The sequence below is a fragment of the Pseudopipra pipra genome, chromosome 3 (genome assembly GCF_036250125.1).
Source record: "Pseudopipra pipra isolate bDixPip1 chromosome 3, bDixPip1.hap1, whole genome shotgun sequence".
Taxonomy (NCBI): Eukaryota; Metazoa; Chordata; class Aves; order Passeriformes; family Pipridae; genus Pseudopipra; species Pseudopipra pipra.
Genome location: NC_087551.1, coordinates 114100141 through 114124636, shown reverse-complemented (window position 1 = coordinate 114124636; position 24496 = coordinate 114100141). Strand labels below are relative to the sequence as shown.

The 24496-nt window shown below is 46.9% G+C and overlaps 1 protein-coding gene and 1 long non-coding RNA gene across 2 annotated transcripts in view; both read right to left on the bottom strand.

The window, feature by feature from the left end:
- XKR6 (XK related 6) overlaps positions 1–24496 on the bottom strand; it is a 180389-nt gene that overhangs the window by 138297 nt on the left and 17596 nt on the right. The gene's annotated exons all lie outside the window — the stretch shown is intronic.
- Positions 1726–14665, bottom strand: LOC135412451 (uncharacterized). The gene is made up of 2 exons (XR_010429655.1): positions 2007–14665; positions 1726–1898 (listed from the first exon to the last, which is right to left on the bottom strand). It is a non-coding gene; the product is annotated as an uncharacterized LOC135412451 (long non-coding RNA).

The window sequence follows — 24496 nt, the reverse complement described above, 5'->3', positions numbered from 1 at the left end:
TTCCCTAATTCCTTCAAAGGCTCCCTTACACTCATCTCCCCAGATTATGCAGTAAATGCTCTTTAGGAGAGCACTCTGTAACCCCAACAAGGCTGTGCAAAAAATAAGGCTTAACCAGCTGACCCCTGATTATCTTCAGCAGTTCACCCATCTGTCTCCAACACACAAATTCCAGCCTCAAAGCAACCCTTCCTTAAGGGGTTGGAACTGCATGTTAATATTTACAATGCTCTTTGGATACACGAAAGTATCCAAACTGTCCCCAAAAAAGCTCAGGGAGGGCTGTGAATGGTTAAACCCCTCTTGAAAGCCACCATGTCCCAGGTACCTCACATTTAAGGAGTATTTCTGCTCTCAGGTGATAAATCAGCACCACCCCATCAGGGTCTGACCCCCTGTCTCACACTTGCACAAGATCAGCCCAAATGAGACGAACCCAAACCTTAAATGTGAATTAACTCCCACATTGTGACTTTAGGAAGAGTCCTTTCAATGGCTCTGCCTTTTGTAGTGACAGTGTTTACAAAATTTGGGAGCTGTGAAGAAAACTGGAATTGCTCAATGGCAGCTTTCCCTAAATGCAGCAGCCTGAAAAATAAGTGAAATTTGATGCTAAAAATTAGTGAATTGTTTGCCTGAAGGCTCCTCCAAAGGTGGAGCATCTCCAAGATGCTGGAGCATCATCCTCTGGCTCCTTCATGCCCTCCTCTTTCCTTGACAGCTCTGTAGTGATTCCATCTGGGCTGCAGGAATCATGGTATCCACCAGTAAACTTAAGAGTTATCTCAAACCTCCTGGGGCACCACAAACTTGAATTTTGTCCTGCCTCAGGTTATTTTGGTTTTTAATTGCAGTCAGGAGTTCACTCTGCTACCAACCACAGAATCCCAGAATGGTTTGTGTTGGAAGGGACCTGAAAGATCATCCAGTTCCACTCTCCTGCCATGGGCAGGGACACTTTCCACTAGCCCAGGTTGCTCCAAGCCCTGCCCAAGCTGCCCTTGGACACTTCCAGGGATGGGGCAGCCACAGCTTCTCTGGGCAACCTGTGCCAGGTTCTTCGGACACTGCCATGATTGTAGACTCAGGGGGAGATTTCAGTTGTTCCAGCCCTCTAAAAGTGGTGTTTCACCTTTTCCAGCCTGGTGTCCAGGCTATTTAACATCCAGTACAAACACTGTAGGGAGCTTTTGCATTTCAAGGGCTTCCACTGAGTGCAAATTACAAGTCAGGTCTCTTTAGGACCAAATCTGTCTCGCTGTGCATTTGAAAACACTCAGAGAGATCCCGATCCTGGCAGGGGTTGGAGATTGTTTTGATCAAAAGAGGGAAAAAAATGCATAACTATATCTTAAAGAAAGGGGAAGATGGAGTAGGAGCCTTCAAATGGAAACAGGAAAAAAATCAGAGGAAGAGGAAACCACAGAACACCAGTCTGGGAAACAAAAGACCTGCAAGAGGCTGGTTGTGGCTTTGATTAACAATCCCTGCTCAGGGCTGGAGCAACAGGAGCATCAGTGAGCAAAGCCATCCCTGGGAGTTGTTGAAGGAAGGTAGGAGCTGCTTTCCAGGAGAGATGAGCTACAGAGACTCTTCACACACCCGTTATCCATGAGGAAAGAGAGCGGAGCACTTGCCTGTGGAAATGAATCTTGGCTCAGGAGTGAGACAGTGCTGGGAGAGTGGAAGAAGTGCCTACACCCAATTACAGAGCCTTAACGAGTCTAAGAATAGATGAATAATTTATTGGCTTTCACCCTGAATATTTGGAGGGTTTTTCATTTCAGGAGAAAAGGAGGATGGAAACTCCCAGCAACACATGATGGGGCATCCAGCTGGTTCATAAAGAGCCACGGATCTTGTCTTGCACCTCCAAATCCCAATGATGCAGCTGGATCCTGGATAAAACAAACCACACGAGGTGCCACCTCTCAGCCTGAGGCCAGCAGCAGTGTAAGAGGGGGATTGGGTGCACTTGTACATCTCCTATATTTTGTAATACTCACGATCTGTCCTCCTGTAAAGAAACTTTGGGATATCCCTGGAAGTGTTCAAGGCCAGGCTGGATGAGGCTTGGAGCAACCTGGTTTAGTGGAAAGTTCCCTGCCCACAGCAGGGGTTTGGAATGAGATGAGCTTTAGGGTCCCTTCCAAACCAAACTGTTCTGTGATTCTGTGACATAACAGAGCAAATTCTCTCCCTCCATCTTGAATTAAATCTAAGCATGAAAAGCGGCTGCATTTGGGTGGTGATACATTAAAGTGCCTGTAAAGCATTTTAGGATCCTTCAGGAAAAATGCTAAATGTCTGTTCTGTAATTCAATGAACGTTAATATATTCATCACAGATTTCGACTCTCCAATTGCACGGGGGAAAAACAAGAAAATTGGTGCTTGCTGAAACACTACGATGCCAAGGGATGGAAGCGGTCCAGGATCTCGGAATATTCAACCGAGTTTTGCATGGGATGCGGTGAAAGATCCCATCAGAACACACACAGAGCCCGTGTGGTGCAGGATAAGGAGCGAGGTCACACTCAGGCACGCTGGGTTTGAGCTGAAAGTGCCAAAAAAGACAAGCCAGATGCTGCTTCACCTTTCTGTGGTTGCCAAAATTTAAACCCAACCTTCCTCCGTGCTCCCCCCAGTGAGGGCTCTGGTCCTGCTTGTCAGGCAGAGCCAAGTTAATCCTTCTTCTTGCTCATTTTTCACTCTGTGCCCTTCTAAAAAGCTGTACCTGAGCTGCCTCCATGCACTGGCAGCTTTCGCCTGACGTGACCTCGTGAGGACAGGGCTGGGGACCACAGAGCAGGAGCACTTGCCCTCTTTTCCCAGCACACCATTCACTGCTACTCCTTGTGGGCTGGGAGGTATTTTTGTTCGCTGCTGAGCAGGTAACTGCCCTCCTTTGTTCAGGCTCTTCAGTCTCCCTGCAAACAGGAGAATCCACTGCTTTCCCGGTGTGCTCAGACAGAAAGACTCTCAGCAATGTCGTTCATTTAAGGGGCTCGGAGCTATTTCAGGAGGTGCTAAATTAGGGGAGTGTTTGAAACTCGCTCCTCTCAGTAATCAGTGCTCACACACCTCCTGCTTTTACACCTTAGTGGGAAAAAATAAATCCCTGCCACAGCGTGTTCATTGTGGGAATACTCCCCTCTATAATCTCCTTGCTATTTTCCCAAAGTACCTGGCAAAAGTTCTGCCATTCATTATCTCCCCCAGCACACTGGGTTTCTAGGTGACAAGTCACTTCAGAGGCCTGGAGCCCCTCTGCTCTGGAGCCAGGCTGGGAGAGCTGGGGGTGTTCACCTGGAGAAGAGAAGGATCCAGGGAGACCTGAGAGCCCCTTCCAGTGCCTAAAGGGGCTCCAGGAGGGCTGGAGAGGGACTTGGGACAAGGGATGGAAGGACAGGACAAGGGGGAATGGCTTCAAACTGACAGGGATTAGATGGGATATTAGGAAGGAATTCTTCCCTGTGAGGGTGGGGAGGCCCTGGCACAGGTTGCCCAGAGAAGCTGTGGCTGCCCCATCCCTGGAAGTGTCCAAGGCCAGCTTGGATGGGGCTTGGAGCAATCTGGGCTAGTGGAAGGTGTCCCTGCCCATGGCAGGGGGTTGGAATAAGATGAGCTTTAAGGTCCCTTCCAACCCAAATCATTCTGGTCTATGATTCTATGACCTCTGTTACAAACTCCTCCTGTTTTCCTGCCCTGCTCCCAATAACACACCTCACTCTGGCAGCTGGAGTGCTGCCAAAGGGGCTTTGAGTGCCTTCACAGGAGGAGCAGGAGAAGCACTTCAAAGTGAAAGTGTGATTCTCCAGCAGTGAAGCACCCTCTCCTCCTGCCTGGAGCAACACCAGCCCTTCCATTCCTCTGGTTTCTAACAATATCCTCCTGCTGCAGAGTTACAAAAGGCCCGACCCGAAAACCAGCTCCTAAAACAACTGTCAGCAGTTTTTAGAGCCAGTTAAGTAGTGACTGGAAGGAGAAGGGGAACAAACTGGCCTTGGAGGCAAACACCAGTTCAGCTCCACTTGGCCATAGAAGCTAAAATGTTAAATAAAAATGCAGGTGCACATTGGTGAGCCCCAGAGTTGGCTGGCAAGGCACAGGGTTTGCTGGCAGATGGATGGTTGCAATGGACCTTCTTGTACAGAGAAGAGCAAGACAGAGGGTCTCAGTTGCTTCATGGGAGCTGTCAAAAACCAGCTCTGACCTGGGGAGAAGGAAGAAGAGGATGTGTCTGCTGATTACAGGGCAAAATGCCACCTCTAAACCAGCAGCAGTTGCTTAACCAGCTGTGGGCCCAACCCAGAGATGCTCCAGGAGCTGAGGAACACACAGCCTTGCTCAGAGCTCAGCAACCCTCTGGAGATCCTGGCAGATCCCCACCCATAAAAACACTGGTGGGTGGTTTTTTTACACAGGCCTGGAGGGACAGGACAAGTGGGAATGGTATCAAAGTGGCAGAGGGCAGGGTTACATGGGTATTGGGAAGGAATTCTTCCCTGTGAGGGTGGTGAGGCCCTGGCACAGGTTGCCCAGAGAAGCTGTGGCTGCCCCATCCCTGGGAGTGTCCAAAGTCAGCTTGGATGGGGCTTGGAGCAACCTGGGATAGTGGAAGGTGTCCCTGCCCTGGTAAGGGCTTGGAAGTAGAAGATAGTTAAGGTCCCTTCCCAACCAAAGCATTCCATGATTCTGTGAGGTGTCACAGGAACTAGATGCAACCATTAGAAGTCTCTGAAAACAACACACTCAGATGGACAGTGTTGGACCAGCCCAAGGTAATGATGCACAGATGGAACAGGGCTGGAGTGTGTCAGTGGGAAGTGGAAATGCAAAAGCACAGGTTGCATTCCTCCTGCTCTGGAGCAGAGAGAGCGTGTCTGTCCATGTGCCACCAACAATGCAACCAGCATTCCTTTAATTTCAATCCACTCCCTGGCACTCAATCCACTCCAGTGACAGTTGTGTGACCTTCATTCTCTCACTGCCCAAGTGGGTATTCCACAGGTTTACACATCACATACCAACCGCATTTCATCACTGGTAATGAAAGCAGAGGAACAATTTAAGAACTCCAGTGTTACCATTTTTTTTTCAAATGGTAGATTAAACCAAGAAATCATTGTCTAATCTTTTTTTATTCCTTAAGCAACAGTGCATGTTGCACAGGATTTGAGAATTAAGGAGGTGAGAGTTTAAAAATCCAAATTCCTGAGCAAACTGCTTCAGAAGTTTTCCCAGAGTTAAGTTGCCCAGCGAGGTTGTGGACTCCTCATTCCTGGGACTGTTCAAGGCCAGGATGGAGGGAGCTTGCAGCAACCTGGTCTAGTGGAAGGTGTCCCTGCCCATGGCAGGGCGTTGGAATGGGATAAACTTTAAGGTCCCTTCCAACCCAAACCATTCTGTGATTCTAAGGCAGGGTTACGACACCTGGTTACTTTTTTGATGTTGTTCTCAGAAAACATTTGCAAAATGGCCATTCAGGATCTCATCTTTATTATCCCAATGCCATCAATGCCACATAGATTTTGCCTCTCAGTAAATGCAGAGTATAATATTTAGATGTTTTACGGCTCCAAGCCTGGAAAGCCATTTCCATCTTAAGAGCCTCGAGAAGCAATAAATCATAACATTTCAGACAGGAGTTGTTTTTGACTCAGTATACTGAGTTAAATTACTTGTAGCATTACAGCAGAGTAATTCTGTGTGTGAGAAACGAGCAGCAGCACTTTGGTGATCAGGTTAGAGGGATATTTGTGCTAACAAGGAAATTTAAGCTCCATTCCAATGCCAGAAATCTGGAGCCTTTAGCAGTGTCTCCTCTGCTTCCTCCAGGGACCAACTGGGTATCACTCTCACATACTTCTCTGGAGTGATGAAAGCACATTATAGGCTGATAAAAGGCAATCCATGGTATTTTTTACAGGTCTCCAAAGATCAGCAATTTATTAAAAAGAGCTTTCCAGGAACCTGGCAAAAACATAACCTTCCTCGTCAACACCTCGCACCAAATGCATCTTCCCTTAGATAAATTCCTAGAGCTGGAATACACAAAGTCACTCTTCCCTAATTGCTGCTGGTTTGCATTTGCAAATTCCAAGTGGTGATGCCTCCTGAAGTGGTGTTGCCTCCTCGATTGTCAGCAGAGATTTATCAACCCCCTTCTGTGTCCAAAGGTCACCCAAGCAAATCAGTAAATCCGAGTGTGCTCTGAGCAGGAATCCAGGAATCCCTCCCTCCCCAGCTGAGCTGTCCCATCCATAACAGTGCACACACCCAGGATGACACAACACAGACTAAACCAGCTTAAATAATGAAAAACAAAACCGTAATTATCAAATAAAAGAACAAAGCAGCTCTGAGAGCTTTGCTGTTCTTTATCCTCAGGTGACTTATTCCCAACAGGTCTCCCGGGCACTGCTGTGAATTAAGAGTAATGAGGAGATGCTCCAGGGCTTGGTTAAAGGCTACTGCATCCAGCTGTGCATCTGTTTGTTAGAACACAAAGAAACCACCAAAAACCGAAGGGCTGATTCTCACTTCCCACTTTAAACCACCCCAGCAGTGTAAATGTGAGCATAAATTACACCCACATCTCCTCTAACAGCGGCGTGAACGAGCTAGAGTGAAAAGGATGATCCAGCTGAAGATTTCCAGTTAAGAACTAAAGGAAACAGGGAGTGCAGATGTTTCCTTGCCTCGTGCCTTGTGCAAGTGCTGCTTTCTGTGTGTGCCTGAGTTGCTAAGCTCTCTTTTGAGCAGCACCTGGGAGCTGCAGCATCACAGGAGACACTAAAAACCAGGCACGGAAAACATGGAAATGCCCAATAAATGAACCACCCAAAAATTCCTTTTACTGTGTCTGCACCTTCACTGGAATAAAAATCTCTCTCCCAGCCCACCTGCTGCTGGGAAGCTCTTGGATTCATCCCCACAGCTGAGAAAAGGCCCTCAGAGTGAAAAAAGCCAAGTCCCTCTGTGTGAAATCAGGTGAAATCAGTTAAATCAGCCAAGTCAAGTGGAATAACCAGGCGAGGAACTCTGCTCCTTCACGGAGATCCTGATCCATCACAGGTCACATCACTTGACTTCAGGCCCGTTATTCCTTTGGCTTCCCAGGGCATTCTGCAGACTGAGTGACACCTCCAGTCTGCACTGACCAGGGTCACCACCTGACAACTCACCCCTTGTGGGACAGTGTCACCCCAAAAGCCCCCAACAACGATGGGCTGGCAGGGACGCAGGAGACTGGGGCAGAAGGAATAGCCTGGCACAAGGACCTTGTTCTGATGTCTTCCCATAGGTGCTCACTCCAGAACCTGGAGTAACTGTTAATATCATTTTACCTTACTGTTAATATCAGTTTTTTTCACATTGTGATTTTTTTAAACACATAAAACTAACAACAGAAGATGTACCTGTGCAGCTCATACACAACATGTCCCGACAGCAGCAGTGCGAGTTCAAGTCATCCTGTGATTTATTGCCTCTGGAATGTCTCACATCTAAGTCATAGAATCAGGGAATCACAAAATCATAGAATCAGCTTGGAAAAGACCTCTAGGATCCCCAAGTACAACCATTGACCCACCACCAACACCATGTTCACCACTAAACCGTGTCCTCAAGTGCCACATCGTGTTTCTTGAATACTTCCAGGGATGGTGACATGGACATCCTACCCCAGAAATCACAGTTTTCCAGCCTTACAGTCCATAAAACCTTATTCTCTACTAATATTCTCTACCTTATTCTGTGAGGGTGGTGAGACACTGGCACAGGTTGCCCGGGGAGGTTGTGGATGCCCCAACCCCGGCATTGTCCAAAGCCAGGCTGGATAAAACCTTTGACCAACCTGGTTTAGTGGGGGGTGTCCCCACCCAAGGCAGAGGGAGTTGGCACTGGATGATCTTCCAACTCCTTAACATCCCATGATTCTATAATTTTCCTTTTTTTTTTGAGGGATTCTGCTTCACCACTGAGACCCCAGAATGTGGCATCTAAGCCTGTTATAATGGACTGAAAGCAGAAAAAAATGTCAAAATACACATTCCAGGATTATCCTACCAAACTGGGTGGGGTGGTTTCACAATATTTTGGTAGAGAAAGGTTTCAGAAGCTCATTTTTTTAAATTACACTGCGATGCTGAGAGCTGGTGGCACTGAGTGTTTAACTCACTGTTTAATTCAAATTTGCTCTGTCTAAAAATAAGAAAGCAGCACATTAATCCCAAATCCCGTAAACACAGACTTGTAAACACTCCCCACCACCCTCCTCACCCATGCTGGGGAGGGCTGGCCTGTGTTTTCCAAGCCTGTTTGGAAGCAGATGGCAGCCACATAATTCGGATTCGCTGCAATCTGTTGCTGGTGGGGGGAAAAAAAAATCTCAACTGCCTCTTCCTAGAAACGTAAAACCTGGGAAGTTCAACCCACTCCGTAGTTTTGTTACATGTTTTGTAACAGTTTTGCCAACAGCCCCAGCCCTGCTCAGGGAGAACACATGCTCCTTGTTCTCAGCCTTAACTCAGCAGTGAAAAAACCCCTCGTGTCGCACCGGGAAGGGTAAATTTGCTCAGCTCCTAGTCTGGCTTTGCCTCCTGCACACGCATCCACCGCTCCTGACATGACACAGAGAGGATGAGCCACTTCATCTACCTTATTTTTTATCATAGCATCTAAGATCTTATGGAAAATACATGCAGATTACAGGGAAATGCTTTTTGCCCCCCCCAAAAAACCCCAAACTGTCAATCTGTTGATGAACTCCCTCTGCTTTGGTGAGGGAGGGGCACAAAACTGGATGAAGGATTTTGTGGATCCCAAGCAAACGAGGTCAAGTCACTTCCCTCTGCCTACAAGTTGTGCTGCTTAAAGAGCCTGGGATGTTGGTGGATTCACTTGTCCAGGGAAGGGAACGGAGCTGGGGAAGGGGCTGGAGCAGCAGGAGCGGCTGAGGGAGCTGGGGGGGCTCAGCCTGGAGAAAAGGAGGCTCAGGGGAGATCTGCTGGCTCCCTGACAGGAGGGAGGAGCCGGGGGGGGTCGGGCTCTGCTCCCAGGGAACAAAGGACAGGATGAGAGGAAACAGCCTCAAGTTGTGCCAGGAGAGGTTTAGAATGGAAATAAGGAACAATTCCTTCCTGGAAAATGGTTCTTCCATCTCTGGCTGTAACATCCCATCTTAGATACAGTGGGAGACAGTTTGGAAAGCTACAGCCAAGGTAAATCATGGAACAGAATCCCAGAAGGATTTGGGTTTGAAGGGACCTTAAAGTTCATCCTGTTCCAACCCCTGCCATGGGCAGGGACACCTTCCACCATCCCAGGTTGTTGTTGCTGCCACCCACTGTCCTCCCCTCACCCACAAATCCAGTCACTTTAACCTACAAGATCCTCAGGTGGGTCAGGCCTGATTTCCACTTGGTAAATCCATGCTGACTGTTCCCAAGCCCCTTCTTTCCCTGCATATGCCTAGAAAATTGTCCCAAGAAATTTGTCCCCAGGGGTCCAGATGGAGCTGACTGCCCTGTAGCTCCTTGGATTGCCCTTGTGGACTGAGGAATATGGGTGTAATATTTGCCTTTCTCCCATCTCTGAGGGCCTTCTCCAATTTCCATGGATTTTCAGAGTGTCCCTGCTATAACATCAGCCACCTCTCAGCACCTCCAGATGGAACCCAGCAAGTCTCATGGACCTGCAGGCACTCCCTGACTCAACCCTTTGGTGCTGCTGATGTTGCTCTGTGTCTCTAACACCTTTGCTAATCACAGAGGCCAAAACACAGGAGTAGATGTTCATGGAATCACTTAGGTTGGAAAAGCCCTCTAAGATCACCAAGTCCAACCATTTAACCAGCACTGCCAAGCCCAGTGCTAAACCACATCCCAGGTGCCACATCTACATGACTTTTAAACGTATCTTGCTGTCCTTCACATCCCCTTGAGACCATGAGCTCTAGGTGAGCTCTGGCTTTCCCAACACAAACCCAACACTCCTGGATGGTGTTTCTAACCTCCAGACTCTGCTTCCACCTCCTGAATATTCCTTTTTTTTTTTTTTTTTTGCATATTGAAAGCAAAATGAACCCCAGTGCTCTGTTGTGCCTCTAGCAGAGATCATAACATGATGCCTCCGAGTGAAAAACCCCTTTGACCCCACTCAAAACTCAAGGCTTTGATAGTTCTTCTCTCTAAGCATGAAAAACTGGATAGTGCTGGCAGTGATTAGTTAAGACCCTTCACAGCAGCCTGTAAATAACCCTGGTTTGACACAAATGCCAGTGGTCACAAAGCTTCAAAGTCCTTCTTTAAAAGTGGCCAATTTTATTTGACTGGGTTTCTCCGTGCAGGAATGAGTTTTGGAAGCTGATTCCATGTGATACAATCAGGATGTTTTAGTTCCTGGAGATAAGTTGACACTTCTAATCCCACCCCCAGCTATAAACTTGAGAAGCGTGACACAGATTTCCTACAAACTTACAAATGTTTTCTTGGCTGTTTCAGGAGCCTCAAAGTGCCTCAACTGCAGGTTTTTTTATAAAAATAAAAATACTAACCTGAAGTTACAACATTCCTGTGATCCCTGATGTTTATAAACACTAAATGAAGCTGTCAATGAGCACGTTCATATTCTCACCAGCACAGAGCTGCCTTGCTTTGGCTTTTTTTTTTTCTCCTGGGAAAAAATGCAGGAGAAAAATCTCCCCAGCTGTAAATCCCCCCTTCCCAGAGTAACAGCAGACACTGGACATCAGCTGGTGAGTCGGGCTGAGCTGGAACTTTACTGGAATACTGGAAAATGCACCAAGACATAAGACTAAAAAGCTCTACTGGTCATTCTTTTTCTTCATAAAACCATTTACTTAAGTTCCTGCAAAACTCTTCCCTGATCCCACCTCAAACCACGTTTTTCAACGCTTGGAGTTTAAAACCTCCTGCTATTATTGGTACCATCAAATCTTCACCTAAATTATGCTGGGGATGAGGTGATATGGGAAGACTTTTTGGTGTAATTGATGTGCCTTCCTGGGGCATTAATCCATGTCAGATAAACAAAGTGAAAGGGGGTAGGTATAGATCAGACATTTTAGGAAGAAATTCTTCCCTGTGAGGGTGGGGAGGCCCTGGCACACATTGCCCAGAGAAGCTGTGGCTGCCCCATCCCTGGGAATGTTCAAGGCCAGGTTGGACAGGGCTTGGAGCAACCTGGGATAGTGGGAGGTGTCCCTGCCCATGGCAGGGGGTTGGACTAAATGACCCTTCCAACCCAAACCATTCTGTGATATCAGACCAGGGGCCCACCTTGGATGATGTGGGACCAAAACCCTTCAGGAGATGGCAAAGGGACAAGTCCATTAAGCCACTCCTTCTGCTTCCCTCTGTGGAGGACAATTACTAGAAACTGCCTTCAGCCTGGAAGAGAAGCTGGAGGAATTTGTTCCTAACTTGCTTCTGTGCTACAAGCAAAGGCACAAAGCCTTTTTAACCCATCTGGAATCATCAAATCACATAAAGAGTCTCCTCAGCAATTCAAAGCCCCAAGGCTTCCAGAGCTCAAGGCGTGTTTGGACAGCACTCTCAGGGACAGGGTGGGATTGTTGGGTGTCTTGTGCAGGGCCAGGAGTTGGACTCAGTGATCTTTGTGGTCCCTTCCAGCTCAGGATATTCCACAATTCGACTTGGTACGCTCCTTGGTGAGCAGAGTGAGAACATCTTTTCTCAAGTCATGCAAGGTTTGGTGTTTTCCACCTGCTCTGCCCTGGAACAGCTGCTGTGGCCAAACTTCACCCAAATCTGCTGCTGCTGAAAAGCAGCACCGTGGTACTATGGCCTCATTCACTGCTGCCTGCCCCAGAATAGGAACTCTGGGGGCAGGACCTAAGGCAACAGCTCACAGAGATGGGTTGTGCCAAGGTTTAATCAAGGAATCACAGAATCAATCAGGATGGAAAAGATTTCTGAGATCATTGAGTCCACCCTATGATGGAACACCACCTGGTCAACTAGACCAGAGCACTGAGTGCCATGTCCAGTCTTTCCTTGGACACCTCCAGGGACGGGGACTCCCCTGGGCAGCACATTCCAGTATCTAATCACCCTTTCAGTGAAGAAATTCTTCCTGGTATCCTACTTAAACCTCCCCTGGCACAGCTTGAGGCTCTGTCCTCTTCTCCTGTCCCTTGTTCCCTGGGAGCAGAGCCTGATATCCCCCTGGCTCCCCCCTCCTGTTAGGGAGTTGCAGAGCCAGAAGGTCCCCCCTGAGCCTCCTTTTCTCCAGGCTGAGCCCCCCCCAGCTCCCTCAGCCTCTCCTCACAGGAAGGTGATGCTGCTCCTGTGCCAAACTTGGCTCTGCCAAAACCACCCTGCAGACCATCTGCAGCATCAGCAGCACTGACAGAGCTGAACCAGGGTCTGCCTTCTCCTTTGGGGGAGGTCTGGCTGCTTCCCTTGGGTTTTCTGTCACCACTGCAGGGACTGTCTCAGATGCTGGACCGACGTCCACCCGCAGGGTCCATCCCAGTGCATCAGTTCAGTCCCTGCCAAACCAAACCTGTGTTAAACCCAGCACAACTGGGGGCTTGAAATTATGTGCCAGCTCTTGACCCATCACATCATCTCTGAGATGGTACCAAGATCAGGGGATGAGTTTTAACGCCCTGGAGCCAGGAGAGAGATTCCCCTCTGTGTCTTAGCCGTGCCATTTCACAGAATCCATCTCTCCTGGAGAACTCTGGGTCACTTCAGAGGTTACAGATGTGGTTTCACAAGATTCATTTTCATGAAATGAGACTTTTATCCTCCTTTTTCTAAACTGTCTCATCTCACAGTGCACTTCAGCTATGATATTAACTGTACAAACTCACACATTCCCAGGCAGGAATGTTAACAGGGAATGCTCAAGAACTGGAGAATGATGTGCAGGGGGATGCAGAAGGATGTAAGAGTAACACAGCATCCTGCTCAGAACAGGAGACAGGCACATGCAGCCACCTTTCACTAATGGGAAAAAAACTTCGGGAAAGCTGAATAAATCAAAGGGATAATTAAGAAGGGATCGTTTTTGAACTGCATAAAATCTGGAGGAAGATGTCAACACTCAGTCTTAACACCTCCTCTCACAAAGCCTTCCACTTTCAGCCTCTGCCACAACGTGGTGGGGATCAGTTTTCAAATCTTTTAAAGCAAAGTGGAGCTCTCCATTCTCACACTATTCCCAGTATATTGATCCCAAGTATGCAAAAACCAGCAGCCAGAATTATTAAGGGTGTTGGAAGCAGATGCTTTGATGTAACTTGGACAGAAATTACAGGAAGTGAGATATTATTGCACCTCCTTGGCCTTAATAGTAATAAGACTGTGTGTCTATGGGAAAATGGGGAAAATCACAGTTGTCTAATAAGAATTCCACTGCCTCAGAATGAAGTTTTGGGCAGATAATGCTGTGGAAATTTCACTTGTTTCAGTAATCAAATCTCCCTCTCATCACCTCACTGCTATCAGGCTTCTGATATAATTGTCATGATCACTTCTAACAGTGAGGAAAGTTTGTCTTTTAGCACAGCCAGTCTTGGTCCTCTTTTCCTGCACTGCTTCAGACTCACTCGTTTATACAATCAGATTTTCTTCCCATATAAATACTCCTTTCTAGGAAAATAAATTCAAAATAGTGCCAATGTTCAGGTAATCAATATAAATAAGAGTTAAAGACACAAAAATATTATCTAAAGGGACAAAACCTCTTGTTTTTTCACCTGAGAGGATCAGGCTTCCCACTTATTTCTGTCTGCAGAAGGAGTTGTCCCCAACATCCTGACACAGAGCACTGACACAGAACTGCTCAAAACCCACCTGGCTGAAAAGACAGCAAAAAAACCCCCTTAAAACAAAAGAACCTAAAGCTCAGATGCCTGGAATTTCCTCTTAACACCTCTTCAAGCATTCCCTGTTCATTGAGCCTTTCATTTCCTTCTCAAACAACCTCCCACTGAGTTAAACCAACACAATCGAACAAAATCTCTGTAACCAGGAGACACCGGGAGCTCCCACAGATCCACGGAACACGTGCAGATCTATCCCACCCCGTCCCGTTGTGCCATCTGAGCTGGGATCAGCAGCTGCAGGAGGAAAACCGGAGCCCTGGACTCAGATTATGGCATCAGTTCTGCCAAAGACTTACTTGGAAAAGAGGAATGTCCTCAGGGATGGCCAGGGTTGTGAGCAGAGGGGTGATGGAGCTCAGTGAAAAATAATCACAGAGTCATTTAGGTTGGAAAAGACCTTCAAGATCATCCAGTCCAACCTTTGAACAATCACCACCTTGTCAGCTGGAATAATTGGTGTCTCCTGGTGAACTCACTTGTGGACTCTCTGACACAATGTGTCAGCTTTTACTCCCTGGGGACTGGAACAGGTTTTTCTCTCTCCTCTGTTTTCATGGACTCTGCAAGCAAAAATCTACACTGAAAAATGTGGTTGAAATGGGTCAAATCCAAAAGTTACTACAGGGACAGGCTCTGTGTTTCCTGCACACATTAAACACCACAATAATTATCAAATAATTTCATAGAAACACAGAATCATGGAATGGTTGGGGTTGGAAGGGACCTTAAGGATCATTTTAGTCCAACACCCCTGCCATGGGCAGGGACACCTCCCACTATCCCAGGTTGCTCCAAGCCCTGTCCAACCTGGCCTTGGACACTTCCAGGGATGGGACAGCCACAGTTTCTCTGGGCAACCTGTGGCAGGGCCTCCCAACCCTCACAGGGAAGGATTTCTTCCTAATATCCAATCTAAATCTAATATTCAGAAGAGACTAATTATCCAGTGCTTTATGCTATGCTTTTTCATGATTCAGCTCTGTTGATTTCATGATTCAGAACATCAAGACAACAAGTTAAAGATCACTAGAAAACACCAATCAGGTTTGCTCCAAAGTTTTTGAAGAAGCAGCATAAATACAACCACTATTTCTTCTTAGTCACCCCGTTCTGCAGATACTTGAGGAAAACTAAATCAAACTGGCAAGGAGTAGCTTCACTCCTCTCCTTGTGCTGGAAGCAAATCTGTGTCCTAAAGCTCCTGTGACAGCAGGTGACACTGTGACAGCAGTGACAAAGCTCTCACCAGGTGCTGGGTTCATTTCACTCTATAAATCCTTTTATTTCACTTGACCACAACACCCTCTTCTTCTGACCACTGCCACAGTACAAACACAGCCTGGACCTTCCCACTCCAGCTCCCCCTCTGTCCCAAATCCTGGGCTCAGCTCTGTCACACATCTCTCCCCACACCCCAACTTGTGATTCCTTCACCATTTACCTCCTCAGCAACATGATACCTTCCAAGTGCTTATTTTAAGCAGCTTAGAAGCTGTTCAGATCTGTGCAAAACAGCAAATCAACTCCCTGCTTTAGTTTCTGCAGCAAACTGGGGCATCCTTGGGATCTGTTTAGGGAGCATTCAAGATCCCACCTCCTCCTCCACACTCCTGGTCTCCATCCTCCCCCTGCTCTGCTGGTTTCTTTAAAGCTCACATGGTCCAAGAGGACACCTCTATCATGACAGAATACTCTTCTTTTCTCTCCTGAAGTTTTCAGGGCGGCAAAAGTTAAACGGGAACGTTTTTGTTTCTTCTAGTGAAAATTGCACAAAAATACAAGAAACTGGGGAAAAAACTGGTTGTGCCTGAGGAACTGGTAAACCCCCTGTGGGAAGGGATGTGCTTTGAGCCTGATCCCCTCCCACTGGAATGTTCAGTGATGCAGCACTGTCTCAAATGTAGAAAGACATCCCTAGGAACCCTGTGTCATTCCACACCACCCCCTGAAACACAACAAGCAGAATATTCTTCTCCCAGCACATCAAAACTACAGGGAAAATCAGGAATCACAGAACCACAGAATGGTTTGCGTGGGAAGGGACCTTAAAGATTCCAATTTGTTTGACCCCCCTGACATGGGCAGGGACACCTTCCACTAGCCCAGGTTGTTCCAAGCCCCATCCAACCTGGCCTTGAACACTTCCAGGGATGGGGCAGCCACAGCTTCCCTGGGCAACCTGTGCCAGGGCCTCCCCACCCTCACAGGGAAGAATTTCTTCCATATATCTCATCTAAACCTATTCTCTTTCATTTTGAACCCATTCCCTCTTGTCCTGTCACTCCATACTCCTATAACAGTCTCTATCTTTCTTACAGGATCCCTTCAGGTACTGGACAAATCAGGTCACTCCAAAGCCTTCTCTTATCCGGGCTGAACAATCCCAATTCTCTCAGCCTTTCCTTGTAGGAAAGGTGTCCCATCCCTCTGGGTACAACTCAGGTTTCCCATCTCCCTCCCACCCACTTATCCACTGCAAGTTATAAGTGAAGAAACATCTGTGAAAATGAGACCCAGCTCCCTTCTCCTGGAATAACAAATCCATGTTCTGGCTGCAAGGTCGGCACATCCACAGGCTCTGGACTCTGCCAAGGCAACACACGGATATCACAGAGACCTGACAAGGGCTGACAGCAGACCTTTTCTTACATCCTCTGCCAGCTCTCCTGTGTGCCAAAATATCCAACCACCTCCACCCCCCTCCCTGAGGAAACAACCCCCAGCTCTGCCTTACCCTAATCCACGGGTAGAGTCGATGTGCAGGACAGAGAGCAGGGCCCAGGTGACACCAACCAGCACAGGTTTGCTTTTATTTCAATTTTCAGCTGCTCTAGATTCCTACCTGGTGGCTGCTGAGCCAAACCTGCAGAGCCTGGCACTGGGAGCTGCATTTCTGCTTCCTCAGAAAGCCAGCAGTTAATGGCATTCAGGCTGACTCGAGAATCATGGAAATATCTTTATTAAGCATGTCAGGAAACGTAGCAAAATGCTGTGTCGAACAATTGGCCGTAGCAATGCTACTCAGCCCTGCAAAGCGAGCCTGGATCACATCTGATGTGTTACATAAAATATATGTCAGCATTTTCCTGGCAATAACAATAGAGCAGTTGTTGAAAAAACCTTAACACGCTGCAAATAAAATATTTGGAATTGTGGTCACTGCGGAGCTTAACACACTCAGCTGGAGACTCACATGTCTCAATCCCCTTACAAAGTGCTGAATAAGGCCACATTTTTAGGTATATAAATACACAGTGGTGAGTTTAAGGTCTTCTTATATATTTCAGGTATAAAAGACATTTTTATTTAGCTCTATCTATGCATTCCTGCATATAGGGATATGACCCGAGGTGCAAAAAATGGAGATGAAAGCAGGAAAGCAAGGCCAGTGTGAGGGAGGAGATATAGTAGCAAAGTTTTTTATGAGGCTTGAAAACTGCTGAGATCAGTCAGGAAAGAAATCAGAAATAATAGGAAAGCAGTGGATGATCATATAAGGAGGAGGGAAAGCACTAAATGTAGGGGATGGGGAAATGAAAAAAAATAGAAATAAAAAATACAAACAAACAAACCCCAACCCAAACAGGCAGAGAAGACCTGCCTTTTAAATGAGTTATAGGGAGAGCTGGGGGGGTTCACCTGGAGAAGAGAAGGCTCCAGGGAGACCTTGGAGCCTCTTCCAGTGCCTAAAGGGGCTCCAGGAGAGCTGGAGAGTAACTTGGGACAAGGGCTTGAAGAGACAGAACAAGGGGGAATGACTTCAAGCTGAAAGATGACAGGGATAGATGGGATATTGGGAAGAAATTATTGGCTGTAAGGGTGGTGAGGCCCTGGCACAGGTTGCCCAGAGAAGCTGTGGTTGCCCCATCCCTGGAAGTGTTCAAGGCCAGGTTGGATGGGGCTTGGAGCAACCTGGAATAGTGGGAGGTGTCCCTGCCCATGGCAGGGGTTGAAACAAGATGACCTTTAAGTTCTCTTCCAACCCAAATCATTCTGGGATTCTGTGACCTTTCCAACCAAACCATTCTGGGATTATCAGTAAAAATCCCTCTGGCTTAGCAAAAAACCAAAATTCAACTTGATCTGAAAAGGACACACAGGCACTGATTCAGCACCAGTTTAGATTAAATTCAACATTTTATATAAGTAAGGAAACTCCCAGACGTTCCAACTTTTCCCACCGTAATATCCCAGGATCATCAAGTACTCAGGGCTAGACTGGAACAGCTGGAAAAGGGATATACTGGATATACTCAGCCCTGTGATGCTCAGTGACAGGAGCAGGACTGGGTTGGTGGCTGTGCTGTGTTTCAGGTACCTTTGAAGAGACTGACACCAGCAGAAACAAAGCACTTGCATTTCTGTGAGCTCAGTCATCCCAGGAGAGCACTTCTGAAAGGTTTAGGAAGCCTTTTGATTAGAAGGGAAATTGGAAATCCCAGCTACAGATCCCAGCACAGAACAGGGAAAAACCTGCTGTCACCAAAACTACCCATCTCATATTTTTTTTTCCACAGCTCTACCAGAAAATGAGTTACACAGAAAACCAGATGAAGGGTAAGGAGGAACACAGAGGGCTGTTAGTGTGGTCTCACCACCACCTCCCTGCTCCAGGTAATTCTGGTTTTGTCCAAAGCTATCCCTGAGAATCCCCTGCTCTCACCTGGTTTATCTGTGATGTCTCTTCAGGGATGAGGTGACTTGGTGCTGATTTTAATGCATCTCGACACCTATCAGGGCTCCTGAGCTCACAAGGTGCCTTTCTCACCCTTCCCAGCTCCCCTTCTTCCCTGAAAAACTGCATCAGACAAGGACTTAGCCCTAAGCCCAACAGCTTAAATGAGTCACTCGTCCCACTGAAGGGGGTGTTCAGTCTGGAGAAGAGAAGGCTCCAGGGAGACCTCAGAGTCTCTTCCAGTGCCCAAAGGGGCTCCAAGAGAGCTGGAAAGGGACTTTGGACAAGGGCCTGGAGGGACAGGATGGGGAGAATGGCTTCCCACTGACATGGGATAGCACCACACCCACTTGGAGGGATTGAACATCAGTAGCATTCCTTTGCTTTTGTTATAAAAAAAGAAGAAAAACCCCAAATAACTAGAAAGCTGGGCCAGTCCTGAGCTAGAACTCAGTGGTTGATCCTTCTCCCCAGGTCCTGTCTGCAGGGATTTGCAGCAGGGACGCAGCACCCACCCCACAAAGACACTGGGATGTTAATAAGTCTTGTCTAAAGGAAAGAATGGCTTCCAAACCTGGCTGTAGCATCCTGGGCAGAGCCCCAGCTTATCCTGGGATCTGATGGGTAAGGAGAGCAGTGAGTTCTACAGGCAGAGGAAAAAGGCTTGAGGAAGCAAAGCTTTATAGGAGGAGGAGGATGGGGAGATCTGGCAGCCCCACTGGGAAGGCAAATTTGCTTTTCTTAGATTATTTAGGGTCTCCCCCTAAATCTTCCTTGGCCCTGCCTCATCTAACGCCAGCCCTGCCAGAGACACTAATTTTCCCTGCCCCATCTGTTTGGATTTGCTCACTTCCTAATTTATCCAACGCCTAGCTCCATGGTGGCTAAGCATTTTAATCACAGTGATTAACACACTGAGCAAGAACAAAACAAAAATGGTTAATCAAAGGCTATTAGCAGTGTTTGAATGTCTCGACGCCGCGTTTTACACATGAATGCTGGTTAACGATCATCTCCCCACAACACTTCCTACGGTCCCTGATTTATTCCTTCCTCTGCCAGCTCGCAGTTTGCCACCACCACGGCAGAGATTTTGACCCATTTGGCACCGGGAGGACACAACACTCTCCTGCAGGAAACGCTCAGGGTTTTCAGCCTGTCTGAAGTGCTCGAAGCCACGAGCAATCACCAGAAAATCCTCGGGAGAACAAGCACAGCGGGACAGAGATGCAACCTCTGACGCTTCCAAACATAAAGAGGATCCTTCCCAAATCGAGGAATGGGACAGATCTACAACAAAAAATGCCAAGAACTGTCATTATTAGATGTCTTAACTAGTGTTTGGCACACAGGGATATTATTTATGCACAAACACAGGGAGCTGGGGATTATTATAAGCCTCGACTTGCTCCTACAACCCTACTCATCACCCCAAAATTATTCCCAGCATCAAAACAGAGCCCAGTGCCCAACTGGGAATCAGAAACCCCCTGGGTGAAGCAATGTTAGCACCCAAAAAGGCTCAAGGATTGCTCACAGGAAGCGAGGGGATGCCCTAATACCTGGCCAAAGCATTAATTTGGGAAGCCCAAGCCTGGAAGAATGAGTTACCTGGGCAGGGAAAGTGTCTTATCTGTGTTTGTAAAGCCCTGTGTAAATTAACAGCCTTGCACAAACAGGATTTAAAACAAAAATACAAGTGCAGCAACAGGGTTTATGGCTTTAAATACATCTCCAGTGGTTTAGGCTGTGAGCACAGAGCTGAATGGTTTATTTACAAGTCACGGCTGCTTAAAGGAAAGCAGAAATGTAGGTTTGTTTGGGTGTTTTTTAATAGTTAATACAATTAAAAGCAGCCCAAAAAGTTTGGCCACTCTTCCATGTTTTGAATTCCACTGCTTTCAACTGGTCCTTCTGTCACTGAGCTTTTTCTGAGGCCCCATTGGCCAAATAAGTTTTATTTTTCTTATGAAATAGGGCACCATGGAGCTCTGGTTCTGGGTTCAAAGGTCTCCAGTAAAAGCTGAATGACGGGTTGTGGAATGATGGAATCATTAAGGTTTGAAAAGACCTCTAAGATCGTTAACCACTATGTCCATAATAACCAGTAAGGCAGAAAATGCTACAATCCCATGCCTGCACACAGACATCCAGCTACCTTGGGATAAAAAGGGTCTCTTTGGTGGTGAACTGGAAGGAATCAAAATGAGCAGCACAAGCAAACACTTCCTGTTCTACTCAGGTTTTCACCTCCCTTTTCCAAGTAATCACCACTACAGGGACATTAATTATTTCAGCTCAATCTTTGCTTTGTTAGAAGTGTATTTTTACAGCAAAATGGCAATTTTGGGGTTTTTATCTCCAGTTTTGGGTTTTCTGGATATGTGGAGACAAGTATCCGAAGTCTCAGTGCTGTGCAATAGAAGAGTCATCTCAAGATGGACCTCAATGAGCTCAGTCCAGTTATGTCTCCAGTCATTCAGGTCCCTTAAAACAGCATTCCCAGGCACAGGAAGCAATAACCAGACTGACTCTGCACGTTATTCATTTAAAAAGCCTGGCTGGTAGATCCTTACATTGCCCATCCCAGCTTCCCACCAGTTCTACTCCACTGTTTATTTATAATTTACTATCCAGGTGTCTCTGGGACAACTTAATACCCCGCGATGGGCTCTCATCTCCTCCCTGCTAATGAACATAATAAATAACCACAGTGAGCATTAGAATCAATATTACACTCTGCTCACATCCTGGAGAACATGAGGTCTGTGGCTTGAAATCCTGCTGGAGATGAAAAGTCTCCCTGGGATCGGGAGTGCTCAGGCAGGAAAGGTGGATTAGTGGGCTTGGATCCCAAGGGACAGCTCTGCTCTCCGAAGGGCTGGGAAGGCATCGTGCAGCTCATGGCTCATGTTTCAGGTGAGATGCCAAGAACTGTTTTAAACTAAAACAGGAAAGATTTAGATTGGATATTAGGAAGAAATTCCTCCCTGTGAGAAGGGGGAGGCCTTGGCACAGGTTGCCCAGAGAAACTGTGGCTGCCCCATCCCTGGAAGTGTTCCAGGCCAGGTTGGACAGGGCTTGGAGCAACCTGGGACAGTGGAAGGTGTCCCTGCCCCTGGCAGGGGAGTTGAACTGGATGGGCTTTAAGATCCCTTCCAACCCAAACCGTTCCATGATTCTATGAAGAGACATCAAAATTTTATGCACTGAGTAACCTCTGTGAACAAAACCACGGATCCATTTCTGCTTTGAGAAAATAAATGATTTTAACGGGTACTATCACAGTATAAAGTTCTATTCACTGCATGAGAGGAACAGGCTGCAGCTACTTGGAATTCTCCTTCCTATAAGGTAGAATAACAGACAACTCTTGGGATGCTGAATTCAACTGCTTTTTCCCTTTGTTTCCTGCTCTTAGGAATTCAGAAGAACCCCACACAAGATTTCATGCTGCCTCTTGTCAAAGCCAAGACATTCCTCAATTCACTCACCAGCTCTTTACCTTCTTCCTGACCTGCTCCTACACCAATAGCTCCAAGGCAGGAGCCAAACCACATCATCCAGCAGCTGAAATCAGACCCAAGCTTTTCCTTTTAAAACACCCATCACCCTTGAGATTAGTTATTGCACCACTTGGGAGCCTCCCAGGAAATATTCAGGCAACATATCTCCTTGCTCCCTTCTCAGTGCTTGCCCTCTTCCAGGATTTTCCTTCAAATCACAACCTGCTGCAGAGAAATCAGTGGGGACTCAACTCTCACCAGACCCCGGGGCGAGTTACTCCAAGTGGTAAAAGATGAGAAAAATGAGAGAAACCACAGCTCAGTGACTCATCCAAGAGCTGCTGAAGCTATTCCTGGTTTCACGCCAAGGAATCTCCGTGTAAAATCACCCCAGGTACCCTGTTTATCATGTGTATCCCAGGGGCAGATGGGATTTGATCCAGAGGGGGGGATTACAATGTCTGTGCCCTGTTTTCAGAGCTGGGTTTCCCTCCTCCTCCAAGGGGCTCAGCTCTCTGCAGAGACCACAGGCATTCTTAAAATGCAACCTTCTGGTGGAAGGTGTCCCTGCCCATGGCAGAGGGTTGGAATGGGATGATCTTCAGGGTTCCTTCCAACTCAAACCATCCCAGGATTCTGTGATTCTGTAAAATCCTTTGCACTAAAACACACTTCGACTGCAAAGTAAAGAAAACACGTTCCTGCTAAAAACTCCAATAACGCAAGAGCAATTTCTCTAAACATATTCCCAAAGCCCAATAAATACACACGAAACATAACTGCCTAATAAAAATACCAAGAACAAACACAAGTTTTCCAAATCTCCTTCACCAGCTTCTCATTTGACTGGAGAATCAGAGAATTATAGAATTATAGAGTTACTCATGGAATGGTTTGGGGTAGAAGGGACCTTAAAGCTCATCTCATTCCAACCCCCTGCCATGGGCAGGGGCACCTCCCACTAGCCCAGGTTGCTCCAAGCTCCATCCAACCTGGCCTTGGGCACTTCCAGGGTAGTCCTGGAACCCCAGCCAGAAGATATTGCATAGGCAAACCCTAAAAAATACAAGGATCTTCAAGTCTCTCCACTATATGAGAAATTCCCAACTGTCATTACTTTGTTGAGTCACAAGGAAAGAACCTGGTCCTCCACATCACAAAATAGTAACTCCTTAAGGTGGGAAAAGACCTCTAAGACCATTGAGTCCATCTCAACATCAACACCACAGAGAAGCTGGAAAACTGACCTTGGAATATTCAGTGCCTTGTCCCACTTAAAAATAAGAGTATCCACAATTAATCCGTGGAAAGGATTTTTTTCCACAGATGCTTCCTCTCTCTGCAAGGGGCAAAAATTCACCCTGCTGTTTCAGCTCTTCCATGACAACTTACTGTTTCTAAGGCTTAAGTAATCCCTATTCCACAGAGGAATTTGCATGAAAAAAAAACAAATAATAAAAAAACTCAATAAAACAGCTGTAATTGCCCTGTTCTCAATATTTGCAGGAAAACTGTTTCATGCCCTCAGAATTCAGAGAATCACGGAATGGTTTAGGTTGGAGGGGACCTTGAGGATCATCTCGTTCCAACCCCCCTGCCATGGGCAGGGAACCTTCCTAATGTGGGAATCTCCCTAATTAAAACAGCAAAGAGACACCAAGCAAAGCAAAAATTACAAAAAAAAAGAAGCACTTAAGAAAATTTTGCCAAGCTCCAAAATCCCTCAAAGGACTAAAACATCCACCGCAGGCTGTTAAACACACGGCACCTCCTGCTCGGGAACTTTGAAAGCCACAAATGCCAGGTGATGGCTGGATAACCTGGAGGAAAATCACAATTTACCTGCCCAGATCCAACACCTTTTCCTTGGCCACCTGTGCTCTTTTCTGTTTGCCATCAGAGAGACGATAATGAGCCGCACGACGTTTTGGCCTGAGATCTCTGAAAATACTTCTCCGTACTGCCAGAAAAGCTCTTTCAAGCATTGTGAGCTGTTTTCAGTAACTGGTAGAGTTCAAAAAAAAAAAAAAAAAAAAAAAAAGGTGTTTTATTCTCAAATTGGAACTACTTTAAAAACACCAAACATTGCTTCTGCTCTGTGGTTCCTTCCTTTGACTCAGGCAGTGATCACGGATCACAGGCGGCGCTGCACAATGGCTGGTTATCCCTGTCACCCCGAGCTCTGACCCGCTCAGGACACGGAGTTACATCTTTAATTCACCAAAGGCACGATGGAACAACTGCAGGACACCCCAGGAAGGGCCTCCATCAAAGCTGGAGCAGAGCTGAGTCGGGAAGGACTGGTAGCAAACAGCCTCATTTAGATAATCCCACTGGTTTGACCCAAGGCGATACAACTTTATCAGATAACAGACCTCCCCTGGGGGGGGGGGAAAGAGCATGAGCTCATAAACCCACAAAGGCTGACTTT